Raw genomic sequence first — 13,675 nt, 5'->3', positions numbered from 1 at the left:
TTTTGGCTGTTGTGGTCCTCCCTGGACACCCTGGGATACTCTCTGAGGCCCTGACACACCTCCGGTGGCCTGCTTGACTCTTGCCTTGGACACTTCACTTCATGGTGTGGTAAAAGGCTTGATGGTTTCTCTCCAGTGTTGAGGGGGTCCCTCTTGGCCTGACTCTGTGAGGGGCCCCTGAGACAACGACGCTCCAGGGAGTTTCCACACCTCGGGGACTGTACCCAGACTGGTGGCTCTACCATACCTGGTGGGAAACATCCTTTACCACGCAACCATTACAACGCAAGTCGATGTAACGACTTGCGTTGTCAAAACCGCGATGTAACATAACGCGTTGTGATGGTACGCGTTGTACCATCATACATCCATACCTGGTCTATGCTCTCTGGTGACTGGACCTTTCTGAGCTCCCTTCCCTCCTGGTGATGACCTAGCTGTTTGTGTTGCCATGAGGCAATCTGACCAGGGAGGACGTCACTGCACTTCATCCTTACTGTGCCAGCAACTATATCCCACTTGTTTAGTTCCCTGCCGTTCTCTGGATGCTCATGGTACCAATTGGTAAGAGAACTTTGTATGGGTTTTTTCTTCAGCAAGGCTCTGCAGACTTGACATCTCACTATTTAAAAAGAGTAGCAGCTCTGTGGGACATGCCCAACCTGATTTGGCCACTATCCTTAAGGCCATCCAAGACTCAAAAATGGTTCTGGGGAGCAGGGTTGAAAGGTCGAGCTGGACGTAGCACCCCTCCGCCAAGATCTCTTCAAGATGGTTTCCAGGGTCAGCAAGGCCAAATTCTGGGTGTCCTCTGTGGAAGATGATGTGTCCATCCTGAAGCGGCAAGGTGCTGGACTTCTGACCTCCTCGGGGACGCTGAAGGAGTGTGCAGATGAAGTTGAGAACTGGTCTCGCTGTATTAATTTGAGAATAGCGATAGTGGGCTTTCCGAAGCTCTTGGATGCACCTGACACTGCTAAGTTCCTGGAGGATGGGTTCTGCTCGTAGGTACCAGAATCAGCTCTCTCGCCCGAGTTTGTTGTGGAGCGAGCCCAGAGATCCTTTGCCCAATGTCACCCAGGTCCCCTGCATGGCTTTTAATTGCCCGGATCTTTAACTTTCGTGACAGGAATGCGATCCTCAGTGAGACCCATGGGCAGTCAGAGCTCTGTTTTCAAAACATATGTATTATGCTATTTCCTGAATATAATAGGACTATTTAGCAGCGCCGCTATTCGTTCATGGAGGTCAAGCAAAACCTCTGGGCATTAAAGCTCCAATATATTCATTTCTTCCCGGCAAAGATTAAAGTTCTCTTTAACCCTAAGAGCTTTTTCTTTGAGAATCCTAAGCAGGCTTGGAAATTAGCTGAGGGGAGGAGAGATCCGTGCCCGGTCCGATAGACCAGGCCTTTGTGGAGGAGTGCGTCAGGTGCTGCCAACTGCCCCCATGGCCTCAGGGGAGGTGGCAGACCAGTTCCTACAAACATCACATTCACAATGATGGCTGGCATGAGTCATCAGGCTCGGACTTTGAGCCCGCTATATCCAAGACACCGCGGACTGATCGCACACTATTGAGTGGCATTTCGCAGCCTACTATCCCTCCCTCCTTTGCCCATGAGCTGGATTTTCCCATCAGTGTAAAAGAAATCTCCTCTCCCCTCACAGACATGCCGGCAGGCAAAACGCCCAGAAATATTCGCTTCACTCCCGAGTACTACCAGTCTTTCCATACTGAGATGACCCCCTTCCTCCTTAAACTCTATGACGCATGGTGGACAAGCAGGGTGCTTTTGCCCCTGAATTGGACCTTGTTTCAATATTATTTCTCCCAAACTGGTGCTCCTCATAAAAGCCTATCTCATTGATTAACATCAAACTCAAGATATATGCTAAAATCCTGGCCAACCAGCTCCATACCATCTTATCATATTTGATCTATTGCGACCAATACTGCTTTATGCTCGGGTGCAATATGAGACATTGCACCTGAAGGTTCCAAGTGGCAATCTCCAGGTTGGGTGCGTCCCATCCTCCCATGGTATTGCTTCTTTTAGGTTTTGAGAGGGGTTGTTTTTTTCTTGTGGCTGTCCTTGAATATGGGGGTTTGGGGAAGTACATGAGGCACCTTATCGGATCTCTATATCACCAGCCCTGTGGCCAGGTTGGGTCAATGGCTCACTGTCAGATAATTTCCGTATGCGGCGGAGTACGCACCAGAGCTGTCCCTTGTCCCCAATACTATTTGCCCTCCCTATTAGGTCCCTGGTGTGGCTCATCTCCTGCGAGTAGTAGGTGGTCATGGGATGGAGGGCGAGAGAAGAGGACCACATCTCTATGTTGACTACATTTTGTTCTTGGCTAACACCCCCGCTTCAGGGCCCTGCTGTCTCAAACTCCTTTCCTTATTTAGGGAGGCCTCTGGCCTCCAGGTGAACACTTCAAATCTTTATCAGTCCCAACCAAAGGTGGCACTCTCTGGCAATCTGCTATCCTGTTGCGATGTCGCTTCTTCAAGTACCTGGGGGTTCTTTGTCTTTCTGCTTCCTGACATAATGAGGCACCATAATTTGACCCCATTGGTGTCCAAAAGGAAATGCGATATACAGAGTGGTCTCAGCTTCCCTTGCATGTGATGGGCCATATCGTTCTTTACAAAATGATGATTCTCTCCAACTTCCTCAGCATATTCCAACATTTCCAGCTTTCGATTCCTCAAGCTGGTTTTATGCACTCAATTTTTCCATCAGCTTCAGTTAGGTGGCCTTTCCAAATAGCATTTCACAACAGTCACAGTCTTCCTATGATTGTTGGCTGGGGTGGTAGATCTCCAGTGTTACTGTCTGGCCTCCCAATTGGTCGTGGTCAATGATTGGCTTAGTGGTGGGTGGGATGATCAAAAAATACTTAGGAGAACTGTCCTCATTAATTTTGACCGCATTCTGGATATGCTGTATGGCGTTCCAATACCCAGCAGCCTCCTTGGTATCACTCACGTGATTTTTCTTTGCTGCCGCACTGTGTTACAATTTGCAGGCTGAAATGGTACATTGATGGGGATGACAGAAGGGGACACTGGCTCCACCACACAGCTGGCTTAGTATTTTTTTTTTAAATAGGACTTGATCGGCATCTTAGTCCTTGGAGATGTTTGGGCTGGGAAACATATTCTGCCCTTCTGAGAACTGCAGCATCGCTATGAGCTAAATGGAACACAAGTCTCGAACCATCGTCGGAATCTTCATTGGCTCAGGATAGAGAGCAGAATCCGTTTCAAGGCCCTGAACTACATGTTCAGAATAAAAGCAGGAATAGCACCAAAATATCTTCAATCTCTTGCCTGCCTCTATGTGCCCAAGAGAAACCTCCGGTCACAGACAGCAGCCTGTTTCTGCATACCAAGGTTTAAACGTGCAAGAACAGGTGGCAGATCTTTTGCCTATTTAGGACCCTCCCTGTGGAACACGCTTCCCCCCGGTATCCGGAAGGAAGAAAACTACTGTAGGTTCAGAAAGCTTGTAAAGACCTGGCTGTATGAACAATAACCACTTAACAGTCACCTCCTTTCCTCTGTCCTCTAGCTAGCTGTGTCTAGGCGCCGGGAAACCCTTCTTGGGTAGCTGTTGCGCCCTATAAATTGATAAAATAATAATAAAATAATAATTCCATACATATCTTCACACACTCCCGGCCAACATACCTCCAGACATTAAGATACCAGAATTTAGTCCCTTGGAAGCCACGTTGTTGATGGGTCACATTGGTGAAGGCACAAACTCCCATATTTATGGATCACTCATTGTAAATGCTTCACACAATATTCACAAGCTCTGACTCCTCTGGGAGGGTAGGGTTGGGGAACTTGATTAAGTGAACTGGAAGGAAGCCCAGTTGGCCCTGCGCACGCTAGCTATTTCTACTCACCTTCGGTTGATTCATCTGAATTACTTGCATACAACCTACCTTACAACAATACATTTGCACTGGAATGACAAAATTCCCCATCTGGCCTGCTTTTGCTATTCAGAAGCCTCGGCCAATTTCTATCATGTTGTTTTGGCCTACCCAGTAATTTTCATGTATTGGCAGCAGGCATGCAGCAGGTGCGCAGCAAGTGTACAGCAAGCTCCCAGAGGTTCTGGAGCAGGATCTTGACCTGAGATGAGATGGGCGGGTCCCAGGCTGACTGCACATTTATGGGTGTCGCCACAATGGAAGCTAAGAGGGAAATTACTTGGCAATGGAACTCCCCCAGCGCCCTAGCTGTAGTACAATGGAGGGAGGGAGTGAACTGCTGTACTGAAATTGAAAATCGAGGGAGGGAGTGGAATGCTGTACTGAAATTGAAATCTTTGTTTACTTGCCCGCAGCTGTCCACGGAAGCATACCAGATATTGGGGAGGTGGGAGGCATACTAGGAACTGGGGACGTGACTGGTTTGTGGCTCGTTGCATTGTGAAAGCAAAAAGCGAATGTGATTGTACTTTACTTGGTGGTTTTAAAGCTAATAATACTTTGTTATTGAAACAAAAGACTGTTTTAATTCACAGATTACCCTCTCCACTATTACATTTCCCTCAGGCTGATAGGAAGAGGAATAATGCACAGGCACATCCAGGGTGCCCATAGTATCCTGGTAAGCCCCTGAGGCAAACACTGGCTCATGGTCCGAGTGAAATGTAGCTACTTCATGTGTTCCAAAAAAGTCTTGCAGATCTTTTATAACAGATAACTGATCGCTGCGGCCACACCCAAAAAAATCTAGAACTTTAAGCCACTACCAAAATAAGGAAATTAAAGGAACCGTCTGAGCTTAGAGGTCCTCAGTGGTCAAGATACACACAAGCAAATGGCTTGTTTGAGACTTGGAAAGGGGTCTACGGTGGACAAGCTGCAGTGGAACTTTTAATTTGTTGACAAGTATCACAACTAAAGACGTATTGCTTAGTCTGTTTGTAAAGACCATGCCACCAGTAGAGTTGCTTCAGAAATAAAACTGTAGCCCCCTTAATAGGTAGCAGTATTTTGCTGGAAAGTGTTTAGGTAATAGTATGCCAATGTGTGAAACATTGATAGCCTCCATGATGTCTCCATCCACTGTCGTCTGAGAATAAGTAATTACAGCTACTACAGCAGTCTGAACTGCTGCTTTAGCATCTTCATCAGCCAGTGAATTCCCTGCAATGTATATTCCAACACAGTGGTGACTCAATGTACGAACTACATGAGCCCTTGGCAAACATTCTTTTAGATATCCCCAACGAAGTTTATGCTTAATAGTGCTCCCATTTGATTCTTTAAATCTATTCAGGCGCGAATAGTGTAAGTGCTCAATAAAGGACTGGACACAGTGATGAGAATCACATACTATCAGTGTGGGGAATTCAGGATCAGTATTTTCTAATTCCTGAATTAGAGCTTTGTATTCAGCCAGTTGGGCAGTACAATCCCCTAGCGATTGTGTAAATGTTTTTTTAGGGTGGAATTCTCCATTCCTCATCCTGCACATTCTGCTGCGCAAGTGGCAGAGCATTGCTGTTTTGTTCCAACAGCAGGCTGGCTGAACGATCAGTATGGATTATGAAGGCATACTGGTCAAGAGACAAATCATTACTGGGCTCAGGGTATTCTTGTTCATAATGGAGGAATTCTTGTGTTTGAAGTGTAGGGTCAAAGACATAGGGCATAATTTAGATGTTGGCAGTACCACAACAGAGTGGTTTTGTTTGGCGGTCTTCCCATCTGACAACCTGGTGGTCTACCCACCATATTTAGATGCTGGCTGGCAATGGAAGAAAAAACTGCAGCGGTCCTGACGATCCCACTAGGACTTCGCTCCCCACCCTCACAACGGGATGGACTGCAGCAGATGGTAGCGGGAGTCCAGTCAAGATTCCTGTCCTCCAGATTTTGATAGGGCCTTTTTCTAAGAAAATTCTGGTGGCAATCCTTCCTACTTTGGATTGGCAGAATGGTAAGAAAAGGGGTGTAAACTTGCCTATTCTCAGGGTACAGGCTGTGATTTTGTGCTTTGCTTAGGTCCCACCTTACCTCATGGACCTTCACTGAAATGGACTGGTAGCCCTTTTTAATGGACCCGAAGGTAGGTGTTCATGGTGTGTGCATGTATACCTTCCATAGTGTGTGTATGTTGGTGGGGTGCAATGCAGAATGTTCACAGCATGCTCACTGCATATAACCTGCATAAACATATACAACATGTGTTTAATGGAAAGAAAAAAAATCCCACCTACCTGTCTCCCCACCACACACAGTCACCCCCCCCCCCCCATCAGTACTCACCTGACAGGACACCGCCAGCCCTACTGAAACTTCCAAATCTGTTCAGTGGGACCCCGCTCTCCAGACAGCAATGGAGGGCGGTTTATCAGCACAGAAGACCTCCACCACGGCGTTCTTCTATGTATCACATACGCATCTAAATACGGTGGGCAGAAAACCGTTGGCTCAACAGAGTTAATGGGCCTGCCGCAGGTTGGTGGCAAGACCGCCAACATCTAAATCAGACCCATAGTCTACATCCGTAGCTGTTAAGGAGGTGGCCCACTGCATCCATCTAGGAACTAGGATGTAAGGCTTTCACATTTGGAACACTGGTCTTGATGAAAGCATCTAAGGCTGGGATAAGAGTAAACACAATAGTGCTTGTTCCCTGATCCAATGATCTTTCCTTTACAAAGGCTGTCTGAACTGCAGTCAGTATTTTTTCTGTAGGTGCAAAATGTATTTCAGCATTTGAATATAAATGCAATCGGTACAGTATCACCTTCATTGAAACTAACATTATGTGTAGCCTTTGGCCCCACAATTATGCAGATCACCAAATTTGTGGTGCTTATGCATGTGTGTAAATGTCCAGATGCAAGCATGTCTGTTTGCAGTGAACTCCGAATCTATGTATGTTCTGGCGCGGTGTCCAATTCATGCTTGAAAATTCTGCACATATTAAGTCATGGAACAGTTTTTCCCATTGTGCATAATCTGGTATGTATGTTCTTCTGAAGTTTAGAAAGCTTAAAAGTGATTGGAGCTTTTAAATTGTGTTTGGTGGCTATAGGAGTGCACGTATATCTAAGAAATATGGAGCTAAGCTTTTGCCTTCATTTGATATTCCGTATCCCAAGAACATGACACTGAGATAGGTGATCTTTGTTTTTTGGGAGTTGAATTTATGGCCTTGTTCAGCAAATCCCACGACTATGTGACCTACTCTGGCTTGATGTGTGTTTAAGTCATCATCCGAAAGGTATATGTCATTAACATAGCACAATGCTTCAGTGGCAATTTTTTGTAAACTCAATGTTACTTGGGCAGAGAACAGAACAGGGCTGTTTTTATATCCTTGAATGCCTCAACAGAATCTTTTCTGAGACCCAGTGCAGTGATTGCAGCTAAATTCATGCTTTCAGGTGCTATGTTTTGGCAGAAAAGGCCATTTGACATTTTGAATGTTTTGTAAATTTTTGTGCACTATTTTGTCATTATGCTGCACTGTGTGCAGTGCATTTTGCACCTCAGATGTGCATGTGTGACTGTTTAAATGTCTGTAGTATAAGACTAGGTGGTATGAATGGTCTGGTTTTGCTACTGGAAACAAAGGATTGTTCACCGATGAGATACAAGTCTCAATGATGCCTTGATATTCTAGCTGTGAGAGAATTTCTCTAACTGGAGCTTTAGCATCAGGCTTAATTGGGTATTGTGATTGCACATGTGAGTTGGACCTTAAAGGTTTTATGTGCTAAGGTGAATAATTATCTCACTCAATATGGCTGCTGTATAATGCCAGGGCTTGTGCAAGACCCCACTCCATGGCATACACTTGTTTTACTGCTTCAGGACCAAGGACAGAGAAAGACGATGCTGGTAAATCTTCCCCCATGAAACATTTCTAACAAACTCAGGTGGCCAATTTTTTTCAAGCAAGAGTATGTCATATGTAAGTGTCAAAGTTTCCCCAAAAATTACTTTGATGGTATGAGGTATATCACCCTCAATTTGGATGTCCAAATCAAATAATGTGTCTGGGGAGCTAACTTGCTGATCTAGTGTTTCCACTTATATAAAATCATTAGTTGCTCTCGCCACCAGAAACTGTTCTGACCTCTGCCACACTGTCTAGCAGTGTCAGTGCCCACTCCTTGTTCCGAAGAAGCGTCCTCAATATGTGTAGCATATTTTACAGAAATATTTGCCCCTTTCATCTTTTTTGAATTAAGGCTTTTGTTGTGGAAGTTTTTTTTCCTGTTTTATGATGAAGTCAGACGAGCATTGTGAGTCCTTTCTTCGTTTCACTCACTCTGTGCTGCACTCTGATTGGCATCCTCTGTCCAAACATTCGTTGGGTGAGTACTGAATGGAACGAGATGGATCAGTATAATGGCACCTATCAGGCTGTTTAAGTGTTTCACGGTTATGCAGATTATAGCTCTTCTCAGTGGACTTCGGTTGGAGAGATCCATCCTGTGACTTTATCTTTCCTTTATTTTTTTGTTTATTTCAGCATTTTTTATAAGAATCAGGTGCTTCTTTTGAGTCTTTCTTTTCAGAATCACTCTTATGTTGTGGATTGTTTGGTCTGGCTTCCAAAGTATCCCCACCTATAGATATATACGTCTCAGCAATAATTTCTGGTAGTTCACGCTCTTGATTCACTAATGGAACATGTGTGAGATGTAGGCATACTGACAAAGCTGCTGCTTCCCCTGTTGCATAGTTGTCAACAAGTTGTATCCCCAAGTACAGGGAAGGGGCAGCCCCGTATTCATTTTGTATCTGTTTTAGCACTTCAGGCAAAACAGCTATGCATGGTATACCATGAATTATGGTATATACTGTGCAAAAACTGTGTCCCGTGTGGACCATTCATCTACCAGGCAAACGATTGCTAGTGACAGACACATTGTGAGATACCATGTTTATCTTGGACTCCCCTTATTGGTAAATACTGCTTCAAGCAGGTTTGATTTTTGTGCAACCTAAAAGAGAATTTCCTCTCTTTTGCTGAGAAGCTTACCCATTTTTGCAATAATGGTCACTGGACTAATTGCAGGTACAGCCATATGCCATATGTGGCTGCACAGCTTGAACAGCCCTCGCTGGTGTTGCTGTGATTGTTTGTGTAATGAATCATGTTAGACGTCTGTATAGTCTGACTAAACCTGTGTAAAGAGCACATAGCTCCACTGTAGTAAGTGACAATAAAGTTGGATATGGTGTATAGCTGGCTAGGACTGGCCAGTTCACTCCATCATTACTGAGGTGACCCAGTCTTTCATTGCTTCATACATACGGTAGGCTCCTTGGAATCAATGTATATGTTCCTGACATGTTATTGGAATTTCTAAATCTTCATATGCTCTATATTGGTCTGGTGCTAGAGCTTCAGTGTATGTGTGAAGTGTTTGTGTGTTTGCATCTGCTGCAGGAAATGGGACCAATGAACAGAATACCTGGTGTATACACCTTGTGAGCATCTACCATAAAGGAAACATCTCCTCCTGTGAGATGGAGCCCTTGGGTTTGCAAAATTTGTGTTACTACATGTCTGCAATTAAGTGGTATAACCACCGGTGCTGCATTTGCCATATTTAATTAATAGAACTCAGAGAAGGTAATAACTATAAAGTTGTGATCTTTTTAAAAGGTTAAGAATTGACCAACCTACAGACAAAATAATGGTTTCATATTTAGCGGAGGAGGATTAATCCCTAACACCACAGACGTTTCTTTTAAAGGTGTCCAGGGGCTTTGATCACATGTAAGAACTACTCAGGAGACCAATTAAATAAGTACGTGTCCTGGAACGCTGGTGGCGCCATGTTGTATGGTTCCTACAAATCAAGTCGGACTGTTTGTTTGAACAACATAAACATTAGGATATGGATACTGAGTCATACTATCAGTGTATGTTGCCCTGATTCCTGGATAGTTCACAGTGCCCCATACAGACCCCTAACCATAACAGGGTACTAGATGCTATCTGTAACCTTAGAACATGACCAATCTCATTCCCCAAGGAAATCATGGAAACATATCTACCCTTTTGTTGGTTCTTTAGGCATGCTCAGAGGGAGACACAGAAATGCACAAATTGGCTTTTCAACCATATATTGAAGCAATTGTATTCTTGTGTAAAACAAATATGAGCTGCAATTATTAGCAAGAAAAAACAAAGTATTGTTACCAGCATTGCAAGAATAGTGAAGAAGAGAAACAATTCAACAATCATGACACTATTGTGTGTTTATTTGATTATATGATAATGGATATACGAGTATTTGAATACTCCTACCCTAATTCTACATACACTTTCGAGAACATAGTGAAAGTACCATTTGCTAGATCTCCTGGGACAGCCAAAACCCCCAGAGCTGTGTATGATATTTCATGTAGTCAGTCTGGTGTGGAGCAGGCCACAGTCAGCAGAATACAGAGTGAAACATCTCATTCACCTCATCAAGGATAATCAACGGAAGTCCTCCTCCGGTACATAACACTCCATAGTGGTTTATATAATAAAACCATTATTGTAATTGCACTGTGCCAGAGGTGCAAAACTGATGTGTTTGTTTGTCTTTGTGACTCAGAACTGTCTCCAGCCCAACAACTAAAAACAAGAGTTTCGTGCTCAATGTGCCAAGCCTTGGATGAAGTGTACTAGACAATGTGATAATATGGCTACGAAGAAATGTGCTGCCTGCAGAACCATTCCTAAGTATTCTATCATGTACATGCAAAGCATTTTAAAAGCCACTCTGTAAAAAGTTGTCAATTTTAAATGAGTAACTAAAATGGCAATCTTATGCTTTGTCCCTGTTGAACCCCAGAACAGCTGGTTTGCCTGGTTTCATAGGTACCGCAAGAGGTAGGGCCCAAAATGCACAGCCACCCACACTGGAAGAAAATTATCAGTTTTGAGTGGAAATATGTAGTGTATCCATGTTGTGTTTTGGGCTGTTTCCTGTCGTGGGCACTAGCCTTACCCACAGAAGTGAGGTAACATCTTTGTTAGGAGACTTAGGGGAATGCAGGGTGGAATGTGGTTTGCAGCTTCCCACAGACAGATTTCAGAACTTTCTTGCACAGCAATATGAGCAAAATGTGTGTTTTAAGTGTTTGCAAGGAATTCTGGTTTTTGAAAAACCTGGTGAAAGCCAAGCAATTATTCCAGCGCAAGTGTTCTTACTACTTATTCTCCTTACTACTCTAACTGTACTGGGCCCTGTACGATTGGAAAATCTGCAGCATTCACATTTACCACAGAGGCAATGATCCTCTGGCAAATCGTTCTCTGCTGATAGGAGAGCTGGAAATAACTGTGGCCAAAAACCTGGGGCCAGATGTATGACCATGCTGTTTTTCCAGTCGTATGTCTCTATTTTCTGCAACTAGCAATTTGCGACTTGCAAAATGGCATGTTCTAATGTGTCTCAGACACATTTAGTGATTCCCAATGGGGTCGCAAATGACCTGCCTCATCAATATTCATGAGGCAAGTCGCAATTTGCGACCCACTGGTAATGGGCTACATAATCACAGGAATGGTGGCCTGCTGGTACAGCAGACCACCATGTCTGTGTTTGCTTTTTAAATAAAGTAATTTTTTTTCCCAAAAGCAGCCCGTTTTCCTTAAAAAAAACAGATGTGTTTAAAAAAACACGAAAAGTTTTCTTTTTGTTTTTTAAGCTCAGACAGTGGTCTCTGGGACCACTGCCTGCTCCTAAAATATATGTTTGCTGCCAAACACAAAGGGTAAGCTTTCCCGTTTTCGTGAAATTGGTAGTAACTGTGATTGTTTTATGACCGCTTTTGCAGTTACAAAACAATCGTACATCCCTTGGCATGCCCCTTCCTAAAAGTACCTCACAAACAAAAGGGACAGGAAGACGCTGATGGTGCTGGGGGCCATACCACAAGCCCTAGAAATCCTTGTGGCACGATGCTGCCGACTCTGTTTGTTTGCACCCACAGGCAACTTCAAATGCCTCTGGTGCTGCCGCAGTGCGGGACAAGAGAACACTGATGGTGATGGGGGCTGTACCACATGCCCTGGTAAACCTTGCACAAGATGCCACTGATGCTGTTTGTTTGTGGACGGAGGTGCTTTCAAGTACCGCTGGGGCTCCCGCAGCAAGGGATGCACCCAGGCCAAGACCAGGCCCGTCTCAGCCCGTCATACCCCGACAGAGGCTGAGCTGGGCCACCCCCCTTTGACTCACAAGGTAAAGGTTATTTGTACTGTATTTTTGTCAAATGAGGATTACTATGGGGAAAAAGACGATGGGGACAGATACGGGGGGGGGGGTTCAAAAATATTACAACCATAGATTCATTTTTGATGGGAGCAGCAAGTGTTATTTCTAAGGAAATCGCCCTGACTGAAAGGCGACTTTCCCTGGAGACCACTAGAGGAGAACATGTTCTGCTACCCCAAACTGATGCCGGGGTGGTGGGCCCCAAACCACCAGGGGATTCGCTGCCCCGCTGCTAGCCATAAAGCAGTTGTGGAGGACTCTAATGTCGATGAAAGTATCTTGCCTGACAAGCCACCGGTTAAAAGAAAGAGGGGAGGGGGGCACCATCAATATGGGAAGAGAAGGGTGCTTCTCTGGATGTGGGCTCGGACTGTTCAATGGCCCAGGTTATTGACAAATTATTCCCAAGGTTTGAAGCATTGTTAAAATATTTGCTGGCACCATTATGTTATGCTTAGAGGTGATTGAGGCAAAGCTATAGCAACACTTATGCACCAAGACAGGCTCTACTGGTACAAAGGAAGTGGATTCTGTATCCAAAGGACAGTGTGGTTTCACATGAGTTGTTAATACTGCCACAGGGTATGCAATCGAGGGACCCAGTCAGACTACAAATGGAGGGGCAGAATGACATGAGGGGTACATTGAGGGGTCTGAGTCGGATTGGTTCATCCCAAATTACCCAGACCAAATGTATCACTGGGCAGGGGGCCACATTCCTAGTGTCTGCTGAGCTTAGGGGTATTGTACAAAGTACATCTACCACCCGGCTCAGCACCCCTGGTTGGTATTTTAACAGGGGTACCACCTAATAAGCAGGGAGTAACGTAGACAAAGGTGGACTTCATGCTTAAGGTAAAGAACTGGTGCAACAACCCCCTAGTAAATGGGCATCTCCTGCCCCATCTCATAATGGCAAGAAGAGTTGGCTGGGTGGGATGAAACATAGGGTAGAACATTGAAATGGGTTGTGTTGCTGTTAACTTAAGGCACACAAGATTCACTAAACCACTTACACAAAGCAGTTGTCTCCTTACAGTATTTCTACCCCTGCTAGCCTATTTCTAGGCTAGCAGGCAAAGGTTGGACCACCGTTAGGCCTCAAGTGATGGCTTAGAGGGAGGCTCGGGGAAGGATCTATCACTTGACAATAGGTTTGCTCCATTGTGTGGTCTGGACGAGAACGATTGACTGACTCCACCACAAGTTTAGTTACCCCACTAACCCTAGGCATCAGAGTCCTTCAGATGGTGAAGCAGTTTTAACCAAAAGCCAGAGTCCACACAGCTTTACATTTAAAGTCATGACATGGAACTTTGCTGGGCTGGAGTAAAAAAGGGCTGACCCAAGGTAGTTGGAATGCTTTGGGGATATCACATCATAGCCATGCAGGAA

Source organism: Triturus cristatus, chromosome 7 (assembly GCF_964204655.1).
Source record: "Triturus cristatus chromosome 7, aTriCri1.1, whole genome shotgun sequence".
Lineage (NCBI taxonomy): Eukaryota > Metazoa > Chordata > Amphibia > Caudata > Salamandridae > Triturus > Triturus cristatus.
The sequence above is the reverse complement of the archived record's forward strand: the minus strand, read 5'-3'. Positions refer to the sequence as shown.